The sequence below is a fragment of the Procambarus clarkii genome, chromosome 71 (assembly GCF_040958095.1).
Source record: "Procambarus clarkii isolate CNS0578487 chromosome 71, FALCON_Pclarkii_2.0, whole genome shotgun sequence".
Taxonomy (NCBI): domain Eukaryota; kingdom Metazoa; phylum Arthropoda; class Malacostraca; order Decapoda; family Cambaridae; genus Procambarus; species Procambarus clarkii.
In genome coordinates, this window is record NC_091220.1 from 16,107,784 (window position 1) to 16,127,040 (window position 19,257).

The 19,257-nt window shown below is 42.3% G+C and overlaps 1 protein-coding gene across 5 annotated transcripts in view; it reads right to left on the reverse strand.

The window, feature by feature from the left end:
- The window catches only part of LOC123745594 (uncharacterized), a 78,280-nt gene extending 60,008 nt beyond the window's left edge, over window positions 1-18,272 (reverse strand). For 2 of the 5 annotated variants that reach the window (XM_069312091.1, XM_069312085.1), the window contains exons 1-2: window positions 18,178-18,272; window positions 16,580-16,930 (exon numbers count right to left, since the gene is read on the reverse strand). The gene's annotated coding sequence lies outside the window, so the exon portion shown is untranslated. Of the gene's footprint in view, window positions 1-2,271; window positions 2,477-16,579; window positions 16,931-18,177 lie in introns of those variants that run through there. The other 3 variants (XM_069312086.1, XM_069312090.1, XM_069312088.1) reach the window with 3 other exon arrangements.
- Between the last annotated feature and the right edge of the window lie 985 nt (window positions 18,273-19,257).

A 19,257-nucleotide genomic window follows, 5' to 3' on the forward strand; every position in this document is an offset into this window, starting at 1 on the left:
CTGATAATGTCGTCGTCACGTTCCACTTTCTACTGAATGTCAATACTTTAGTCTTCGTCTTTAGCTTTGCTTGCGCCTCTAAGACTCCACTCTCGTGTCATAAACGCCTTCACACGCGTAAAATATAATTATATCACTAACGTAAACACATTTCCAACTGAAGACACTCTAGTGAATGACCGTCCAACAAAAATTCTACAAAAAAAACATAATTAAGTCCAGTGAAACTCAAATTGTACCCAAGATCCTTTAATACAACACAGAAGCCTCCATTAACTAATCTAACTAATTCGAGCAGTTACAGTCAAAATACAACTTACAACTGTCTTATTGCTACTCTGGAGCAATTTATGTTAATTGAGCGCTATTCTTGCTACTTGTAGCGGCATGATGTGCGTTCTCAGGCTCCGGCTTTAGTATGAGGCGGCTTCCCACGCCGTGGTCAAGCTCTTGGACCCGGCTCCTCCTTGCTAGTCACTGTTCCTCACCTCAAGGGGCACTGTGATGAGCACAGTGAGGATACACTGACTTAAGTCAGTGTATTAACTCTATGTCAATATACTGACTTGTCAATATACTGACTTGTCAATATACTGACTCTTGTCAATATACTGACTCTTGTCAATATACTAACTCTTGTCAATATACTAACTCTTGTCAATATACTGACTTGTCAATATACTGACTTGTCAATATACTGACTTGTCAATATACTGACTTGTCAATATACTGACTTGTCAATATACTGACTTGTCAATATACTGACTCTTGTCAATATACTGACTCTTGTCAATATACTGACTCTTGTCAATATACTGACTCTTGTCAATATACTGACTTGTCAATATACTGACTTGTCAATATACTGACTTGTCAATATACTGACTTGTCAATATACTGACTTGTCAATATACTGACTCTTGTCAATATACTGACTCTTGTCAATATACTGACTCTTGTCAATATACTGACTTGTCAATATACTGACTTGTCAATATACTGACTTGTCAATATACTGACTCTTGTCAATATACTGACTTGTCAATATACTGACTTGTCAATATACTGACTTGTCAATATACTGACTTGTCAATATACTGACTCTTGTCAATATACTGACTTGTCAATATACTGACTTGTCAATATACTGACTCTTGTCAATATACTGACTCTTGTCAATATACTGACTCGTAAATATACTGACTTGTCAATATACTGACTTGTCAATATACTGACTTGTCAATATACTGACTTGTCAATATACTGACTTGTCAATATACTGACTCTTGTCAATAAAGAGATAATTTCAAATCAGTCATAAGTATACTTACATATTACCATAAGAACGATATAATCATTATAGTGTCACATCACTATACTGATTCGTGATCACTACACTGATATAAGATCATTACACTGTTGCCAACATCAGTATAGTAGTAAGTCCATATATGGTTTTGTTTAATAGTTCATATATGAGCCGGTCACACGGGATATAGGTGGCGCTAATATCAATATATTGTATATAATCAATATATAATTGATTTACTTTTTAAACTTTTTAAATAGTCTTTAATTATAATTCTTAGATCTTGGATTTTTTATGAAACAGTGAGAACTAGAGTAGTCTGACGTTTATTGGGTTAAGATAATGACTTAAAGATTCTTAAGATGCTTCACAAGCTTACAGTTGATACGTGATAACATTAGATACCCGGGCTCACCATAGCCCGTGCTACTTGAAACTTTTTGTCCCAGGTAGCGAATCTTTAACAACAACATTAGATAATATTGTTGTATAATTAGTAATATTGTTACTTCTCCCTTTGACTCACTGACTCCCTTTGACTTTGACTCTACCTCCCTCACTCCCTCACCCTATGGGTTTTCTTCCTTTCTTTCACCTATTCCTGTTACGTTACTCAGTGGCTAGGGTGCCGGTCGGCCGAGCGGACGGCACGCTGGACTTGTGATCCTGTGGTCCCGGGTTCGATCCCAGGCGCTGGCGAGAAACAATGGGCAGAGTTTCTTTCACCCTATGCCCCGTTACCTAGCAGTAAAATAGGTACCTGGGTGTTAGTCAGCTGTCACGGGCTGCTTCCTGGGGGTGGTGGCCTGGTCGAGGACCGGGCCGCGGGGACACTAAAAAGCCCCGAAATCATCTCAAGATAACATCAAGAAATCATCTCAATGTATCATTACACTGACCTGTGATCATATTACACTGACCTGTGATCACATTACACTGACCTGTGATCATATTACACTGACCTGTGATCACATTACACTGACCCATGTCACTACAGTGGGTCTTGATGATTATTACACTTACACATCACTATACTGAGTCAGCTTATACGGAGGGATGGAACACTGTCACGAGAACGTTACACTGACACCTAGCGAGTAAGATCAGTCAACACTGCTTGGTAGTGACCCGGTCACTCTTGTCCTCACTGTGTCCGCCACAATACTGACCACTCTCACTCACGCTCTCCCTGTCCTCCCCCACTCTCACCCACACAACCCCCCCTCTTCTCTCTCTCCCCCACAACTCCCCTTCTTCTCTCCCTCTTCTCTTTCTCCCCCACTCTCACCCACACTCACCCACACAACCCCCCCCCCCTCCTCTCTCTCTCTCCCCCACAACTCCCCCTCTTCTCTCTCTCCCGCACTCTCACCCACACAACTACCCTCCCCAGAGGTATCAGTTGCAAGAAAACAAGTCCAAACCTTTCACCTTGTTGGAGAATTAATCCCAAGATCAATTATAATATTCCGATTACAAAGATCAAGAGGAAAACCAACTCCCTAAATAAAAACATAAGTTAATTAGGCAAAAAAGTTTACTTTCTATTAATAAACTGCTCAAAAAATTCTTAAATGTTGAGTGAGGCTTGGGAGGTGTATAGGCACTGAGGGATGCGAACCCCTGAGTGTTTAAACAGGTGATCATAGGAGCAGACGACCATAGTTCCCCACTCAATTCCTCCTGGGACTCGAACCCGGGACCAGATCGCGGGGTCGAGTGCGTTACCATTACGCCACATTGACTGTTCTAGAATGTTCCCCCCGAGTGTGCTGATACAAGGATATATATATATATATATATATATATATATATATATATATATATATATATATATATATATATATATATATATAAATAAACACGAAACATAAACACGTGATTAAGTATGTGACAATGTCAGACCACGGAGGAAAATGAAACAGGAATTTCCTTAAGTACTTTCGTATATTAAATACATCTTCAGAAGGAATGAATGAATGAAGATGTATCATTCCTTCTGAAGATGTATTTAATATACGAAAGTACTTAAGGAAATTCCTGTTTCATTTTCCTCCGTGGTCTGACATTGTCATATATATGTATGTATATATATATATATATATATATATGTCGTACCTAGTAGCCAGAACTCACTTCTCAGCCTACTATTCAAGGCCCGATTTGCCTAATAAGCCAAGTTTTCCTGAATTTATATATTTACTATAATTTTTTTCTTATGAAATGATAAAGCAACCCTTTTCTCTATGTATGAGGTCAATTTTTTTTATTGGAGTTAAAATTAACGTAGATATATGACCGAACCTAACCAACCCTACCTAACCTAACCTAACCTATATTTATAGGTAAGGTTAGGTTAGGTAGCCAAAAAAAGCTAGGTTAGGTTAGGTTAGGTAGGTTAGGTAGACGAAAAAACATTAATTCATGAAAACTTGGCTTATTAGGCAAATCGGGCCTTGAATAGTAGGCTGAGAAGTGCGTTCTGGCTATTAGGTACGACATATATATATATATATATATATATATATATATATATATATACTCCCATTATATATATAATGTATATATATATATATATATATATATATATATATATATATATGTATATATATATATATATATATATATATATATATATATATATATATATATATATATACTCCCATTATATATATAATGTGTGTAAATCACGAAAATTTACACGTGATGAAAAATATGACAGTGTCAGACCACGAAGGAAGAATTGAAACAGGAATTTCCTTAAGTACCTTTGTATTTAATAATACATCTTCAGAGGTATGCAATACGTGGAGGACACATGGAGGCTGTATGCAATACGTGGAGGACACAGGGAGGCTGTATGCAATACATGGAGGACACAGGGAGGCTGTATGCAATACATAGAGGACACAGGGAGGCTGTATGCAATACATGGAGGACACAGGGAGGCTGTATGCAATACATAGAGGACACAGGGAGGCTGTATGCAATACATGGAGGACACAGGGAGGCTGTATATAATACATGGAGGACACAGGCAGGCTGTATGCAATACATGGAGGACACAGGGAGGCTGTATACAATACATGGAGGACACAGGCAGGCTGTATGCAATACATGGAGGACACAGGGAGGCTGTATACAATACATGGAGGACACAGGCAGGCTGTATACAATACATAGAGGACACAGGGAGGCTGTATACAATACATGGAGGACACAGGCAGGCTGTATGCAATACATGGAGGACACAGGAAGGCTGTATGCAATACATAGAGGACACAGGCAGGCTGTATATAATACATGGAGGACACAGGCAGGCTGTATGCAATACATGGAGGACACAGTGAGGCTGTATACAATACATGGAGGACACAGGGAGGCTGTATGCAATACATGGAGGACACAGGGAGGCTGTATACAATACATGGAGGACACAAGAAGGCTGTATACAATACATGGAGGACACAGGGAGGCTGTATGCAATACATGGAGGACACAGGGAGGCTGTATACAATACATGGAGGACACAAGAAGGCTGTATACAATACATGGAGGACACAGGGAGGCTGTATGCAATACATGGAGGACACAGGGAGGCTGTATACAATACATGGATGACACAAGAAGGCATTATATACAAGTACAAGCATCAAAAGCCCCATGAACCGTGCTATTGGCTTTGTGGAAGTGTGGAAAGAGCCTAGTTAAGCAATACAAGCACCAGTGCTGTTCAGTGCATTTGTGGATGGTCAATGTATGATTTAGAAGTTGGTGAAAGTGTGGTGCGGTTACGTCATGGTGAAACACAAGAGGAAGCAGCCGTAGGTGTTGCAAGGCATGCTGCTATGCTCAAGTTCACTCATGCAAGCTATCAAGAATGATATACCGATAAATCATGCTGGTGAAACGGCAATAATGAGATTGTGGAGAACGAAGACACGAAGAAGTTATATTGCAGTCGTGTTTACAAATCTAAATCCATCAACAGAAAACGGAACATTATGTCAATTTCGTGAGCCGCTTCCATTTATTTATTTATTTATTTATTTATTTATTTATTTTTATGCAATAAGGTACATTGGGTTTGTCAGAATACATAGCATGTTATTTACAATCTTGTAAAGCCTCTAGGACTCAAAACAGGAGTCTAATAAAAAACAGGAGCCTAATCAGAACAGGAGCCTAATCAGAACAGGAGCCTAATCAGAACAGGAGCCTAATCAGAACAGGAGTCGAATCAAAACAGGAGCCTAATCAGAACAGGAGTCTAATCATAACAGGAGCCTAATCATAACAGGAGCCTAATCAAAACAGGAGCCTAATCAGAACAGGAGCCTAATCAGAACAGGAGCCTAATCAAAACAGGAGCCTAATCAAATCAGGAGCCTAATCAGAACAGGAGCCTAATCAAAACAGGAGCCTAATCAAAACAGGAACCTAATCAAATCAGGAGCCTAATCAGAACAGGAGCCTAATCAAAACAGGAGCCTAATCAAAACAGGAGCCTAATCAAAACAGGAACCTAATCAGAACAGATGATCGGAGTAAAGTGATCAGCTGGCTGAGGTACGGGGCTCGAACCAAGGACTGGGCGGAGAGTGGCGACCAGCCCGAGCGACTAGCCAGGGACGGCTGAGCGGGAGAAAGTGAGTTACAACCTATCCATCAAGAGCCTCCAGCCCCCTGACCGTCTCCCACCACCAACCAGCCACCGTAAGGGTCAACATGACCCTCCTGGTACTTCCGTCCTCGACCTTAAGGAATGGTGTCGTTAGACATTGTCTTCCGTTGTCACTAAACGCTCGGCGTCTTGTTAACATGGAAAGGGACGGCCTGTTTGCCTGCTGTATGTCCCTGGTCGCTTTTTTGGGACTCCCTGGACGTTATTGGACACTATACGAGCGGTAGACACCAGTGGGCGGCTGGTAGATACCCATACGTCTACCAGCTGCTGGTAGACGTATCTGGTAGACACCAGTGGGCGGCTGGTAGACATCCATGTCTACCAGCTGCTGGTAGACGTATCTGGTAGACACCAGTAGGCGGCTGGTAGACACCCATGTCTACCAGCTGCTGGTAGACGTATCTGGTAGACACCAGTGGGCGGCTGGTGTCTACCAGATAATGGTAGAATACTGGTAGACGCCAGTAAGAGTATATATATATATATATATATATATATATATATATATATATATATATATATATATTATATATATATATATATATATATATATATAATATATATATATATATATACTGTTTAACTTGCTTTTCTGAATTAGTAAAATAATTATATTTGATAGGTGTTTTCATGTTTCATTTGAATCTTTGTACAAATCCAAGTCTTACTTTAAAAGTACATTTTCCCCAGAAATATTGAACAATAACTCGATAACTCTTCCAGTTACCAGTTTGACGAACCTTTTGCGTGAACCATTCGACCTTTTACTAATCATGAACAAGAATTTCATGTGACATTGATGCTGAAATATTTCCAACTTTCCTCAACCTTTGTACCGTTGAAAACTCTTTTTAAAATGACATTGGATAGCTTATTGCCGTAGTTTTGGCTGTATTAGCATTAACAATACTGTATTCCTCAATATATTCTTATGAGATCGGCTGCACGTTAATTTATTTTTGAGAAATACTAATATTTTTGCTGACTGAAGCCTCATATTTGGCGGCCATTGGTAGGTACCCTCTAGCGTATACGCCACAGAGGGCACTCCCACGCACCGTGCTGACCTTGGCACAATGGGGAGCTCACGCCAACATCACCACCAAGACTCAGTAACGAAGAGAACTATATAATTGCCTCGTTACTCTCCATTAACGAGCACAAAACACGCCTGGACAACTGACCACCAGGGTCGCCAAAGTCAGAGTTCAAGATCAATCTAACGCAGTAATGCAGGAGTGCGTTATTCTTGCGTTACTCAAGTTATTCCATACATACTACCCACACACACACACACACACACCACACTACTTATACACACAACCCATGCTACCCACACTCACACAACCCATGCCACACACACACACACAACCCATGCTACCCACACACACACACACACCACTCACACAAGCAAGAGTATATACTACCAAACCTCTCACCAGTTGACTGACAGTAAAGAGGCGGGACCAAAGAGCCAAAGCTCAACCCCCGCAAGCAAAACTAGATGAATGCAACTAGTTGAGTACTAGGAATAGCAACAATAAGAGGCGTGAAGATAGTGGTAACAATGATTTATAATCCCCCGCCAAACAATAGATCGAAAGACTAGGGAAGAATTCAACAGATGTAATGTGAATAGTCTAAAGGTTATGGAAAAGAAAACTACACTGTTCCCCCTGAAAGACTGTTGTACAATATGGAGACGCAGACTGGGATAACTGGGAAAACACTACAGAAAACAAAGAGTCAGAGAAGAGGCTTCAAGATGGAGGAATGTAACAAATAGGGGTCCCACAAGGCTCTGTCCTGGGACTGCTGCTGTTCCTAATTTATGTGGATGACCTGCCCGAGAGAGTGAGTTCAGACATGTGAATGTTTGATGGTGATGTAAAGCTGATGAGGAACATGAAAACAGATGAGGCTTACAGGAATTTACAGGAGGATTTGCCAAACTCCACGAGTGGTCAAATAAATGGTTGCTGGAGTTCAGTCTCAAAAAGTGTAAGGTAATGAAGATGGGACAGACATCAAAAACATCTACACCATAGGGGGAAGGCAACTACAGGATCAGACAGAAAGATCTGAGAGTGGATATAGTCCCAGCACTCACACCTGAGGCATATATAAACAGGATAACATCAGTAGAATGTGGGACGCTGGCAAATATAAGAACATCGTTTAGAAACCTAAATAAAAACTACTTGAAGACAATCTACACAACATTTGTTAGACCAATACTGGAATATACAACACAGGCAAGGAATGCGCACCTTGTGAAGCCTAAATTGAAAAAAGAACATAGGATTGCAACAAGATTGGTGCCAGAGCTAAGAGGGCTAAGCTACGAAGATAGGCTAATGGTGACCAAACCACAATTCAGAAGATGGAGAAGCTATGACGTTTCGGTCCGTCCTGGACCATTCTCAAGTTGTGTGGCTTCATAATGGTCCAGGACGGACCTAAAGGTCGTCGCTTCTCCATCTTCTGAATTGTGGTTCAGGTCATCATTTCTTCAGCCACGTTATTGTGACTCATCGTCTGCATAGGCTAATGATAGCCTCTTCAGACAGAGAGGACACAGGTGGAAGCTGGAGGCGCAAATGGGCCGAAGATACGTAAAGAAGTACTCGTACTCTGTACGGGTAGTTAACAAGTGGAATGCGCTAAATGAAGAAGTTGTTGAAGCCACCTCCATCCACAACTTTAAGATTAAATTGACACACAACAGGTACAAGGCTAGGAGAAGGGCATAAAGAGCTAGCTAGACCTCACTCCCCCGCACTGATAGCTAGTTACTGTTAGGTCTGACAAACGAACAACGTCCTTACATGTCTTCTTATTCATAAGAGACATATAGATGCCTATTTTGATAACACGTTTACTAGTATAATAACACGTTTACTAGTATAATATAAGATAATAAATGATCTTAAGTCACAATATTTCGTAAGAGTGACTGAGGTCAGACTCCCTCTCTTATCTAACCCGACATTTCTCACTGAGGGATTCACCCGCAATATTCCTGAGGAGACGAAGCCACTTGTGAAATATTGCTTCAGTAATAATCTCTAATGTGTACATATACTTGGTTTAATTTAGCGTGGCGAGAGTTGAGCTGCATACGCCCCTCTGCCACACACCCATGACCAAGTGATCTCAAGTCATCACTCGGGCTGGAGTTTCCTGAGCGCGTCGGTCTTAAGTCCTAACATCTTACATAACTATCCATCTCGTCACGTCATCGTTACTCTATATACGAACCCAGCCTAACTTAGCTTAACCCAGCCTAACCTAGACTAACCCAACCTAACCTAGACTAACCCAATCTGACCCAACCAGATCAAGCCTAACCCAACCTAACGGAACCTAACCTAGAGTAAATAAGAGATCAAATTTTGTATTCTATATATGGTGTGGACGAGGTGTGTGAGGTCATTATGATATCACAGTGCTCAAATCGGAAGAGGCTGTGGAACCTAGTGGGACCTGGCGACGTCACAACTCTCCGCCAAGCCCATTTTGTGATGTTAACTTCATCACATTCCACACCCATATATGCGGAAACAATTTTAATTGAGAGATATATCATAAAGCCTAAGATCCCATATCTGCTCATGAAACAGTTTTACACCACAGCTTGGCCTGGTGAAGGACCGTAACATGGGCCTGGTGGAGGGACCACATTAACTTGTCTGCCAAGAGATCTTTCGTGAGCAATATGGCAGCATGGGGGCCCCCCAAGAGTGGTGGGGCGCCTGGACACCTGCCGTGTGATCAGGTGTCAAGACAACACTGCCAGGGACACGGAATAAGGAAAGTCCGGGGAAGAAAGTAGCTGTTGGTGATCTGTAGCCTAGCACACGGTGAGTGGCGCGGGCCGTGCGGCTCCCGCGGAAACTGGCTCACTGCTCTTTTTTGATGATGAATTCTGAAGTGTTCTGAAACATCACATCTGTTCAGACACAACTAAGTGACTCAAAGCTCACTGGCCGACGTTTCACAATGGACAATGACACCAAGCAGATTGCTAAAACTACCAAGGAAGATGGAAACGGAATACTCGTGTTGGTGAAGTCGGCCGCCAGCCCTACACCCTCCTGAGCATACGCTTCACCTGCGAAAAACAAAACTGAAGGCAAAAAGCCCCCTAAACAAACAGGAACTACAGACGGGTGCAGTGGACGCCTGAGAGAGCACTGCCAGAGAAGACACCCTGCAGTGTCCGGTGATGTCTGTGGCTCAGACTTCAGGCAGTCATCACATGCAAGGGATTTATTAACATGACTATATTTACGAGAATGTTAATGTCTCATCTTACTAGTAGTACTCCTCAGTGGCCAGACTATGTATAACAAAGGCTGCAATTCTTACATAGTTAACCTCAAGGGGACGTAAAACAAAGGCTGCAATTCTTACATAGTTAACCTCAAGGGGACGTAAATACACTCAAATTAAAGTCTGTCCTTTATCCTCACAGACATCGTTCAGTTGTTAATCCTGAGTGCCAGAGTACACAGCCTGAACAACAACATTGTGGCACTCTTCAAATACTTATGGACTGTTATGATGCGCTTCATAGTTCAGTCAATGCATTAAAGTTCAGTCAGTGCAGTGCAGTTCAGTCAGTGTAGTTTAGTTCAGTCAGTGTAGTTTAGTTCACTTAATGTAGTACAATTCAGTCCGTGCAGTATAGTTCAGTGTGTGTAGTCCAGTGCAGTATAGTTCAGTGTGTGTAGTCCAGTGCAGTATAGTTCAGTGTGTGTAGTCCAGTGCAGTATAGTTCAGTGTGTGTAGTCCAGTGCAGTAGAGTTCAGTGTGTGTAGTCCAGTGCAGTATAGTTCAGTGTGTGTAGTCCGGTGCAGCATAGTTTAGTGCATGTAGTCCAGTGCAGTATAGTTCAGTGTGTGTAGTCCGGTGCAGCATAGTTTAGTGCATGTAGTCCAGTGCAGTATAGTTCAGTGTGTGTAGTCCAGTGCAGTATAGTTCAGTGTGTGTAGTCCAGTGCAGTATAGTTCAGACAGTGTAGTACAGGTGAAGAGTGTACCCCCGAGGGACTCATGTGTAGACTACATATGTCTTAGGTCATGAAGATCAACGATATAAAGTGATGTAATTAAATTAAAGTTCTTTCAGGCCAGTTTGGGACTTAAGTGTTTAAGAGATATGTTGCCGTGGCTGGCGGCGCCTGCAGTAGCCTAACATTTTAGTTCATGACATAGAGGATGTTTTAATAATCTAAGTCAGCAATTTATGTTTGGTAACAGGAAGTAGATACAAACTGGGAATATGTCTAGCACTGAAAGTAGATATATTGATAATGTTGTCGTATTCATCTCTGGAATATTGATGCATGTAAAACAGGTATAGATCAAGAAACAACAAAGCGGGAAATGAAAAGAGATTGACATAGAGAGGGACAACAGAAAGGGCCAAGGATTCTGTCACTGTTCTAATACTTAGGGATGGCACTGTATGAGAAAATCCGTGATGAGGGTTCGAACTTATGCGGTGGGTGTTCCCTCACTCCTAGCGACTAGATCACGACATGGTAATAAAGTAATAATGGTGAAAATCCTATTCCGGCTTCAGTAGAAGCCTCAGAAAATGCTTGTGTTCAGTAGAACTCCAGGGTGTAATACTTATTACCATGTCGTACTCTAGTTGCTAGGAGCGTGTGCGTGTGGAACAGCCACCACATAGGTTCGAATCCTCATCACGGCTCCTACGGATTTTCTCATGATGCAGTCACGTTAGTGTGATTACTCACTGTGTATGGCGCTGTATCTTGTCCCCTGTCTTGCCCTCTTCACAATATCTCGAATGCTTACCTCTACTAAATAATTAGGAGTGGAATTAGAGCAAGACTGCATGAAGCTATTAAACCACTGGGAGTATTTTAGACATACTAATGAAAGTATGCTCCCTGTGGGTACCTCTTTCATGTATTGTTCTTGTTATTGTATGAGCACTTTGACCCCGAGTTGAATTGGTGTGGAGTATGATCCCTGTGGGGCTCCATGTTTGTATATTGATGGATAGATTAATTGTATGTAAATACTGTGTGTAATTATTGACTGATGCTAGATGTGCTAGGATTTTGTTGGCTGTAGGTGAGGATATTTCCTCGCTTTGTGCTGTGTATATTGTTATTAACTTTTTAAATTAAAAAGAACAAATTTAAAACCACAAACGCATCGTTACTACAATGGAGATATTACTGAACTACAGTGGATAAAATATGCCGTAACATCTCATTAAACAACGCACAACAAATACAAACAAATAGTTAAAAGAGGAGTGTTTGGTAGGTAGGAGGGTGTGGAGCGGCGTCCTGGTCTTAATGAACCATCTAAGCTGTGACCTCACACATGACTATAAACACATGTACAGCAATGCATTAAGTGCTTCGTCTTGAGCTCAAACCATTAACAGTGTCAGCGTCTGTTTGTCAGGCTTTCTGAGCTCCCTTTAATAACATATTCATGTACTGGTTTCTTATATATTTCAGTTATCGCCTTAGTACTGATTTTATTTTAAGCGCTAAGATTTCAAATTGAATTTGAAAATATGAGAAACCCATAGATTAGGTTGATTCATCGTGATTACCGGCAACACCCGGGGTTGATACCAGCATTTCCGCTCGCGCTAGTCTCCTATTGTTCTTGTTAAAGATTCGCTACCTGAAACAAAAAATTCCAAGTAGCACGGGCTATGGTGAGCCCGTATATATAGTCTCCCATTACCCACTAGCCTAACTACCATCAACACTACGCTTGGCTGACCTCAGGGCCTGGAAGCCAGTAACCATGAACAAATCCACAAGGGCCGTGACGAGGGTTCGATAGGGTTCGAACCTAAGTCCGACAGGATCCCAGACGCTGCCTTAATCGACTGAGTTACGACATGGTTAAAGGAATTGCAACCGGGAAATCATCATGACCTACCACGGGTCCTGCACTCTCAGAGATACAAACCACATTAAGGCAGTGTCTGGGATCCTCTCGGACGTAGGTTCGAACCTTCGTCACGGCCCTTGTGAATTTGTTCATTTGATGCATTACGGTACAATAGACTCATTAACTCAAACCACCGATACACTGAGGCATTTGGCATGGTTTGACATGCATCCTTGGGAGTGAGGACGCCGGAGACATTAACGTAACCAACTTTCCTCGTGGGTCCCACCAACAGGCGCCGACCGCACATCACAGAGTGAAAAATCATGCTACCCAATCGAATTTCGTAACAGGAAGCCAAAAGTTTCAGCAACGCGTCCACCCCGGCGCCCTCCTGGCCATGACCTTCCACAATGGCGTTCTTCATATCAAGACGGCCATTGCAGTTAGACTGGTAGGAGGGACGTTATCACTGTAATCCGTAATTTCATGCTAAATTAAAAATATAAACCCTTAACTATTCATTCCTTATTGATATATACACTTCACGGATCAATCCTAATGTTGACGAAGAAGAACTGAACCAAATATAACGATTATACCTTCTTATAAAGAACATTCGTGGATCTTACCTGTTTAATTTTAACACAGTAGCTAGTCACGATTTATAACACAAATATGAAGATATGATTATTTTCATCTGGATGTCTTGAGAAACTCTGAATGAAGCCGTCACGAAGTGAATAGATGAGGTCTTTCACTGAAGTCACCCAAGGAGACTGGCGGGTGTCCCCAGCGGCCGTCTTGAAGACCTACCCAGCTGGGGCCGCCAGAGGGTATCCCCAGCGGCCGTCTTGAAGACCTACCCAGCTGGGGGCCGCCAGAGGGTGTCCCCAGCGGCCGTCTTGAAGACCTACCCAGCTGGGGCCGCCAGAGGGTGTCCCCAGCGGCCGTCTTGAAGACCTACCCAGCTGGGGCCGCCAGAGGGTGTCCCCAGCGGCCGTCTTGAAGACCTACCCAGCTGGGGCCGCCAGAGGGTGTCCCCAGCGGCCGTCTTGAAGACCTACCCAGCTGGGGCCACCTGAGGGTGTCCCCAGCGGCCGTCTTGAAGATCTACCCAGCTGGGGCCACCTGAGGGTGTCCCCAGCGGCCGTCTTGAAGACCTACCCAGCTGGGGCCGCCAGAGGGTGTCCCCAGCGGCCGTCTTGAAGACCTACCCAGCTGGGGCCGCCAGAGGCTATCCTCAGACACGGGAGGATTATCCAGTCCTTCCGTGTTTACACCATTAATTTCCTTTAATTATTCTCCTTGTTGCTTTTGTTAAGCCAATTATTAATCTTTGATGGATCATTGTTGTTAAAGTTACTTGTGATTAAAAATAAACTATTATTATTATTTATGCTGTGGGGGAAATCATTCAGTGAAAGAAAGTGTTTAGGACGATTCAAAATACTTCCACCAAAACACAAGACTGCAATTAGTAGTCTCCGTGGCGCAGTGGTAAGACACTCGCCTGGCGTTTCGCAAGCGCCTTGCCTTGGGTTCGAATCCTGGCCGGGGAGGATTGACCGGGCGCCAATCCTTAACTGTAGCCTCTGTTCACCCAGCAGTGAATGGGTACCTGGTTGTTAAACGATTCGGCGGGGTCGTATTCCGGGGAAATTAGGGTTAAGGACCTTGCCCGAAACGCTACGCGTAATAGTGGCTTTACAAGAATGTAATGTAAACTCTTGTATATGAAATACATGCAGATGTTAATACAATTATAAAATAAAGATTACATATACAGACTATATTCAGGCATTATGTCAGCAATTTTATTAACTATTACGACCACTACATTTTGCATGTGTATGTGTATTTATTTACTATTTGTGTCTGAAGAATCGAGCTGTTAGCTCTTGGACTCCGCCTTTCTAACCTATCTATTTTTCCCTCTATTATATCTACTACATTTATTTGTCTCTAACACACACACACACACACACACACACACATCCCCAGGAAGCAGCCCGTAGCAGCTGACTAACTCCCAGGTACCTATTTGCTGCTAGGTGAATAGGAGCACTAGGAGTGAAATATACTCTGCCCATGTATGTGTGTGTGTGTGTGTAGGCCGTAAAGCACTTGTACAAACGTTCCTGTCTTAGAATAACAGTTTTTGTGAAGCGTGGCGAGGCTACAGACGTCACCCTTCCTCCAGGACCGTCGCCACACTGACATCAACATAGTCAGGCTGACGCCAGCCACAAGAATGTCGCTCTCAGCAAGTTTCCTAGGCATACTATCCCTATCCTAGCTAGTCTCTCCAAGTAAGAGGTTATATATTAACATTATTAGGATAAAACGTATTCACCAAACACTACCATTAATATTTAAACTCGCTTCACAAACACACACTAACAAAAGCTGTCAGTATCCTCATGTTTTTTTTAGGTTTTTAATTTTTTTTAACCGCATGGCAAACGAGTTTCAGAAGAAAAAACCTGAGCGAAGGCTTTATATGATTTTATTTTCCTCCTTATTTTTCCAGACACAGGATTATTTCATTTAGAGAGATGACTCGCGTGCCTTCCTTACTCCTCCATAACATGTGCTATTTATGCTCCACAAAGAAATGACTTAACCAACGTATCAAGCGGTAAATTATTTAAAAAAGGTCCCATAACTATAGAGTAAATACTTAGAATAAATAAACATTTTTACATAATAATAGTAATTAACAATGTTATTTACAAAGTACATTAACCATCCTGCGAGATGGAGACTCGGTACCAGTGTGTGTATACATTTTTTTAAATATATTAGGTACATGTGCATTTGTGCAGCTACGCTAGACTATATGAAAGGGAGTACAATGTGTCAAAAACCTAGCTACATATTGCTAAAAAATCCCCATCACACAGGATAGTCAGTCATACATGCGATAACTACTCAGCACTGACAGACTCTGAGGTGCATTATGAGGATATCATGAACTAAATATAACATTTATTTTCATTAATATATTATTTAATACGAAACAGAAATCTATGGACTTGGGTAGCCACATTTCACAGATAAGGTGAGAGGCCGTGAGTGGGCCTGACCCACTCTTAATAAGACCTATAGGACCGACACTGATCAGCCCATGGCCGTCCCGTATTGCAGACCAGTCACCCTGCAACGTTGAGTGAAGCTAGCCCCAAACGTCTGTCCTTCATCCCTGGACAGACAGAGACATTCTCTCTTATGATGGCGACCTTCCTTCAATGTGATTATAGAAAATGGTGACCTTGCTTCTATGTAATTATAGAAAATGGTGACCTTCCTTTTATGTGATTATAGAAAATGGTGACTTTCCCTCAATGTGATTATAGAAAATGGTGACCTTGCTTCTATGTAATTATAGAAAATGGTGACCTTCCTTCAATGTGATTATAGAAAATGGTGACCTTCTTTCAATGTGATTATAGAAAATGGTGACCTTCCTTCTATGTGATTATAGAAAATGGTGACCTTCCTTCTATGTGATTATAGAAAACAGTGACTTTTATACGATTATTAAAACTTATGACTTTCCCTACACATGACCATATTAAATTCCAAAAGTGTGGAAAAGCGATCATTTTCACAATATAAAATAGTGAAGATTCTGACAAATAAGAATTAGCTTTCAAGCGAAAGTGAAAATGGCGAAGTACTTACCTATGGAAGTTGATGAAATATGCGGGTGTTGGGTGACGTGAGTGCCCCCTTCATGCTGGGGTCGCCGCCCCCCCCCCCTGTCTCCTGCTGGTGGACCCCCTCTTGTTAGTAGTGGAGGTACTGGGGAGTGGTACTGGAGGTACTGGTACTGGGGTGTTATACTAGCCTCTACTGCCATATAGTGCCCACATTTCATATATTATTTCCTCAAAATATATATACCATCGCGTTTTCTTTGCTCAGCAATTTTCACATCATTTTCTAGACACAAACTTTCAATTTGAACTTAATTTTGTTCAGTTTATTAAATTAACACTCAATTTTTACACCTTTTCATATTGGTTTTTACACCTGTAAAATGTGATTTGTCTCAAATTAGGAGCATTATTTTGTCATATAAGTTGTTTAAGATAGGAAAAGTCCCATTCAGGGAGTCAAGGCCGAAATACATGGCCATTTTCTTCATCAGCAGAGTTTTATCATAATTGTGTATGTGTAGTTACTATTTCTGCCTGCAGGATCGAGCACTTAGCTCTTGGGACCCCACCTTTCTAACCGTCGATTGTCTAATCACCTTTCTAACCGTCGATTGTCTAATCATCTTATGGACTGATTCCCGATTGTCTAATCATCTAAACGACTGATTCCCGATTGTCTAATCAACAAATGTACTGATTTCCAACCTAATTTTCTCTATCATGTGTACAGCATACACATCCCTGTCTCTCTCTCTCTCTCTCTCTCTCTCTCTCTCTCTCTCTCTCTCTCTCTCTCTCTCTCACACACACACACACACACACCAGCCAGACCTCTAGAACATTACATAGCATTTTGACATACAAATCCTCTAAGGCCAATAACATGTGCTGGTGAAGGCAGCCACATACATGGCGGGTGAAGGCAGCAACATACATGGCGGGTGAAGGCAGCAACATACATGGCAGGTGAAGGCAGCAACATACATGGCGGGTGAAGGCAGCAACATACATGGCGGGTGAAGGCAGCAACATACATGGCGGGTGAAGGCAGCAACATACATGGCGGGTGAAGGCAGCAACATATATGGCGGGTGAAGGCAGCAACATACATGGCGGGTGAAGGCAGCAACATACAAGGCGGGTGAAGGCAGCAACATAAACAACAGGTGAAGGCAGCCAGTCCCCCCTGGCCACCACTACCTCACCAACGCCCTCTTGTCACACTTGTCAGTTTAAACTAACCTAACTCACCGTAACAAATATTTAATGAATATATAATATGCACATACACATGATATGTATTTGTAATGTTATGTAAATATTATAATACCTCTTAATACGACACTTAAAACATTGGATTCAAGAGGAGATTGGAAATAATATCATGTTCAGCGGGAAACTTCATTTTCGGCGGGAAACATTTTCGGCGGGAAACTTTATTTTCGGCGGGAAACTTTATTTTCGGCGGAAAACTTTATTTTCGGCGGGAAACTTATTAAAGAAGTTAATGATATATCAAATTATTTTCAATACTGGGTTCCACTACACTGTGAGGGTCAAGAGGTGGGTAACATAGGATAATATTAAGGGGGTAGGGAAGCGCAACACAATCACTGTTACATGTGTGTATAGGTGTTGCGGGGAGCAGCAGCAGCAGCGTGGTGCTGGTGGCCAGTGGCGCTCCTGCAGCCTTACTGAATGGCTGCACCTTCACGCACCTCTCTCACCTCACACGCCTCCCCCTCTCTCTTTTACCTCATGCATCTCACACGCCTATCAAACCCGGGGAGGAGCTGATAGCCGAGTGGACAGCTGTCCGGACTCGTAATCTTAGGGCCCGTGTTCGATCCCGGGTGATGGCAGAAACAAAATGTGCAGTTTCTTTCACCCTGATGCCCCATGTTACCTAGCAGTAAATATGTATTTGGGAGTTACACAGCTGTTATGGGCTGCTTCCTGTATGGGGGGGGGGAATTAGTAACAGTTGATTGATTGATTGACAGTTGAGAGACGGGCCGAAAGAGCAGAGCTCAACCGCCGCAAGTACAACTAGGTGAGCACACGCTACCTCTACAAGGCAGACATAAGTGGGTGTAGTGTCGACAAGGTAGACATAAGTGGGTGTAGAGTGTCGACAAGGTAGACATAAGTGGGTGTAGAGTGTCGACAAGGTAGACATAAGTGGGTGTCGACAAGGTAGACATAAGTGGGTGTCGACAAGGTAGACATAAGTGGGTGTCGACAAGGTAGACATAAGTGGGTGTCGACAAGGTAGACATAAGTGGGTGTCGACAAGGTAGACATAAGTGGGCGTAAAGTGCCGAGGTATAACTGATTCTTGCAGCAGGTGCCAGATGCGCGAGTTACTCCACCCATATAAACCCATTAACTGACTATAGACAATTTACCCATAACTGGACTAAGATTCACACATGCAACTGAAAATGGAACCATTACAACATACCGCACCACCAAATGCACCACCGGAAGTTTGATCAAAGAAAAAATAGAACTAGTTCTAGCCTAAGACAAGCACAATCATTTCTGAAACCTCCCCCCCCCACCACGCCGAAGGCAATACTTCTTCCTGGGATGAAAACTTACAACGTGTGTAATAACCCATTATTACAAGTTCCTCCGTGGAGCACCGCTGTAATTCAACACATTTATCATATACTGAAAAACGGTGTGGGATATTCA